This window comes from Zingiber officinale, chromosome 3B (assembly GCF_018446385.1).
Source record: "Zingiber officinale cultivar Zhangliang chromosome 3B, Zo_v1.1, whole genome shotgun sequence".
In the NCBI taxonomy this organism is placed as follows: domain Eukaryota; kingdom Viridiplantae; phylum Streptophyta; class Magnoliopsida; order Zingiberales; family Zingiberaceae; genus Zingiber; species Zingiber officinale.
Genome location: NC_055991.1, coordinates 117,425,392 through 117,430,092, shown reverse-complemented (window position 1 = coordinate 117,430,092; position 4,701 = coordinate 117,425,392). Strand labels below are relative to the sequence as shown.

At 38.8% G+C, this 4,701-nt stretch overlaps 1 non-coding gene across 1 annotated transcript; it reads right to left on the bottom strand.

Moving 5' to 3' along the window:
- Positions 1–2,305: 2,305 nt before the first annotated feature.
- Positions 2,306–2,411, bottom strand: LOC121968929. Its single transcript, XR_006108442.1, has one exon. It is a non-coding gene; the product is annotated as a small nucleolar RNA R71 (small nucleolar RNA).
- Positions 2,412–4,701: the final 2,290 nt, after the last annotated feature.

The following is a 4,701-nucleotide window of genomic DNA, read 5'->3' as shown; positions in this document are numbered from 1 at the left end:
ATACTTACAATCCTAGATTCAAGAAGAGGGTGAAGAAGAGATGCTTGTCGATGTTTCTGATGTCTTGGGGATGCCTCCTTGCTCCGAAGATAGATGGATCTTCAATGGATGATGGAGAATGAAGTTCAAGGATTTTCCCCTAAGGGGAGAACCCTTCCCCAAGGAGAGGGACGAAGTCCCAAATCCCAGATCTCCTCAAAGAATGGGGATTTTGACCCTTTTATACCTCCTCCAAGTTGCCCAGGAAAACTAGGAAAATAGTGGTCCGGTAAATCTGATTTTTCACCCATTAAATTAGGTTTTCTCGTGCTTCACCCTAAACCAAACTTGTAGATCTTGAAATTATCTTCAATCTGATTCTTTGATCAAGCCTGGCTCCAACTGATCCAAAAGTTATGGTGGTTCAAAGTTTAGTCTGCAGTCTGGGCGGAGGTCCAGTTGAATCCACGGTTGGGAGGCACGGTCGTGCCATTTAGCATGGGCAGACAAGTCTCTATCTCTGTTGTACCTGAAGTAAAGTTGTAGATCTTGAAGTCATCTACGTTTTGGTATGAAGAATAGCCCAAAACTCTAACATAGCACAAAGTTATGATCGTTTTACGAACGGTCTGCAATCTACCTAGAATTCAGCATAGCTCTATTTTGGCGTGGCACGGCCTGAGTTCTTTGTCACACGGCCGTGTAGAATCCACACAGCCTCACATGGCTTCCTCTTGGGTTGAGTCACACGGCTGTGTGTCTCACACGGCCGTGGCATTCTTCTTCGCTGCCAAGGTCACACGGCCGTGTGGATCCACACGGCCGTAGCCTTCCTCTCCTCTAGAAACTTGGCACGCCCGTGTGCTACCTAGCCATGGGGAGCTTGGCACGGCCATGTGAGTCACACGGTCGTGGCCTTCTCCACATCTGGTGCTAGCACGACAGTGCCATATGGCACGGCCAAAACATACTAATGGCCACACGGTCGTGTGGCATACACGGCCCAGGCTGGATTTCTTCCGGAGTTGCTCCCGTGTGCATTTTTGCTCCATTTTTTCTCCAATTAGTGTCCTATCAATCAAAACAAGTAAAAAGCAGATCTTCAAATAAAATATAATGGAAGTATGATATTATAATAAAATAGGGTACAATAAGCAAGGATTATGTTAATGAAGTACAAGTAGATGTGCGTCAAAGTATGCATAAAAGTGTATATAATCTACGCACATCACATCTCTTTAATCAAACTTTCTAGGTTACCTGTTCTACTTAATTGCATTAATCTACCCTTAGGAAGTAAATTCGTTAACTTTAAGATTGTATGACCAAGGAGCCCTTGTGATAAGGGTATCCCGTTACCAGACTTTCTAAAGCTACTTCTTTACTTAATGGCATTAGAACTTGGGAAAACTTTTCAGTGTGATCTACACGGGGGTGTACTCTAATTTAGTTAAATTCCTACACGAGTGTAAACATGGAGTTAGGTAGATGAACAATACATAGGGACATTAACTAGCATCATAATGAAACTAAAATCCTATAATCTATCATTCTTCACTCACTTACGCTCATTCTCTCCCTCTCTTATCTCAATCTCTCTCTCTTCTTCCCTTCTCTCTCTCTTCCTAGCATTCATGAGCTGTCTTTCAATTGTCAAGATAACTCGTCATGTGAAGTTAACTAGTACTTAATCAATAGTCCTTATGGGATTGATATTTTTATTACTTGACGACACCCGTATACTTGCGGGTACACATCAAGTTTTTTGTGCCGTTGTCGGGAACTATTCGCATTAACATTAGTTGATATATGAGTTACTCTACATATTTTTATTTTTCTTTTACTTTTTACATTTTCTTTCCTATTTTTATTATTTCATTTACTTTTTGTCTTTAATTCTACATTTCTATGTTTCCTCATAATTTTTTTTTAGATACTATGAGCACTAATATGTTAAGTAGACCCTTAAGAGAATTCTTTGCACCCATTTCTACAAGATTTTTATCTCCTATTATACAATCTCATATTGAAGCAAAGTGTTTCTAATTAGACCCAAAAATAATTACTATAATATAATCACAAATTTGAAGGAGAAGTATCAAAAAGCTCATATCTACACCTTGAGACATTCATGGAGCTTTGTGATACGGTGAATTGTGAGGTTGTCTTAGTGAATGCAATGCCATTCAGTTGATGGCATTTTCTTTTAGTATCATGGATAGGGCAAAGACTTGATTTTAATCTCTCCGTCCTCAAAGCATCACAAATTGAGAACAATTTGAGCAGCGATTTCTAAATGACTTTTTCCCTCCAAGCAAAACTGTTTACATGAGGAATTGCATCAGAAATTTTGCTCAGGCAGATGGAGAATCATTATTTGAAACATGAGACAGATTCAAAGGTTTATTAAGACAATATCCCCACCATAGTTTAGAAAGATGGATACAATTGCACATATTCTAATGGGGATTTCTTTTTCCAATAAGTGTTTATTGGATTCATCAGCTAGAGGTTCTTTTATGAACAAAAGTATGGATAAAGCATTCACATTAATTAATCAAGTGACATTGAACCTTCATGAATGGTCTCATAAAAATTGGATGGAATTTCCCCTGAGAACTTTAGAAGTGCAAGCCATGAAGGTAACAGAGCTTATGAAACAAAATGTAGTTTAACCATCCAAGAGTTTTGAGAATCACAAGTCAGAGAATGAGCAGTTCCGACAGTTAGAGGCCAAGATTGATAGCATAATTTTAAAATGGTTCAAACATGACCTCCCTCCTACCCAAACAGGGTCTAGTGAACATTGTAACGATATTAAGTTGAGAAGTGGTGAAAATCATGAAGAACTTCTGGAGAAGGACTTGTATAGAATTGAGAAGAAGAATAATAGAAAACCACAAAAACTCAGTTTCATTACTCCAGAAAGTGTCCAAAGGCCACAAGTGCCTTTCCCTCAATGGTTGATTGCACCATCTCTAGACAAGAAAGTTGGACCTCCGCTACGAGCTCAATATAAATATGAAAAAAAAAAAGAAAGATCAATCCTTCCCAAGACGCTTCTCAATCTGATGGTTGACGTGTGCTATGTCGTTTCATTTTTCCAACTCGCTTCCCGATGTGCCTCAAGGATTTTGTTTAAAAACCCTAAAGGATGTCCGTCGCTATTCCTTAGTGCTTTGTCTTCCTTCGATCTTTCTCTCTATTCTTGCTTTCGTTCGCTTGTCTCCTCTTCATGCCTCTCGTCTGTAAGTACTCCCCTTTCTTCATCTTCCATTCATTTCTTCTTCAACTCTACAATGGCTAGTGAGGTGGAAGTGTCGTGGTATGCGTACTTTCGCTACGACTTGGATAGGAGTGATCTTAGGTCGATTCAATCGAGTTTGTATCTTTCCGATGCCTACAAGCTCCGCCCTCCGGGGCCCGATGTGTTAGAGCATATACTAAAAGCCTAGCTTTTGTAAATATTTATTTTTGAAATAAAAGAATCACATTGGTCAATATCTACATTTATTTGTTAAATATAATTGTTCAATTAATTTATATAAGTAGATAACATGGTGTGTGGTGTCACATTCAGAAGATCATGTTGTCGGTTCTTTATAAATTATAAGCAGTTGCTCACGACTAAGATGGAAAGGAACAAACCATCGGAATAGTCGTAGTGTAATTAAGTATTAGTTTATCTTGATTAATAAATTATACTGGTACACTCTAAGTGTATTGAGTAGGACCATTTTAGGTAAGTTCTTTTTGTACTGACATAATAAAAGAACTAGACCTTAGTTATTATGGAAGTGTGTGCTCTTAATCCTAATATAATAACAAGCACATATATTTAATATTTATTTCTTTGACTTATCAAAGGGTGAGGTTTAGCTCGATAAATCAATATGCCCGATAAGTTGGGAAATGATATTACGTATAGTGTGTGTTGTTGATTATAGAAGGAATATGTGTCCTAGCTATTTAGGTTGAGAATGTCCCCAAGAGGAGCTCATAAGGATTGTCATGTTAAACTCTGCAGGTGGACTTAGTCCGACATGACAATGAAGTTGAGTGGTACTACTCTTGGAGCTAGATATTAATTAAGTGAGTTGTCAGTAGCTTACTTAATTAGTGGACTTTCATTATCTTTAACGCAGGGAGACTAACACTCTCATGATAAGTAGGAGCCCATAATGTAATTTGGGATTGGTGTGGTAGTGCAATAATAACTCTCTAGTAGAATGAGTTATTATCGATGAACTTGAGTTGTGTGTTCGGGGCGAACACGGGATACTCAAACTCATCGGAAGGCCAAAACCAATTTCTCCTCTAGGTCCCTGTCGTAGCCTCATTCAAGCCTCAAGTCCATCCAAAGAAAGGCCCATCTTAGTGTCCAAGAAGGGGGCCGGTCCATTGCTTGGTGACCAAGCAATGACCGGAAGCCTCAAGTCCATCCAAAGAAAGGCTCATCTTGGTGTCCAAGAAGGGGGCCGGTCCATTGCTTGGTGACCAAGCAAATGACCGGCCACATCTCCTCTTAAAGGGTCAGCCCTTTGCTTGGTGCCCAAGCATGTAGGGGCCGACCACAATAATTCAAATAAGGAGGGGTGTTTTGAATTTTTAAAATCTTCTTTTTGTAGAAAACTACAAGTTTTAAAAGAGATATTTTAAATTTTTAAAACTTTTCTTATTTGAATTTGGCCACATGTTTTAAAAGAAAGTTTAAAAGTTTTT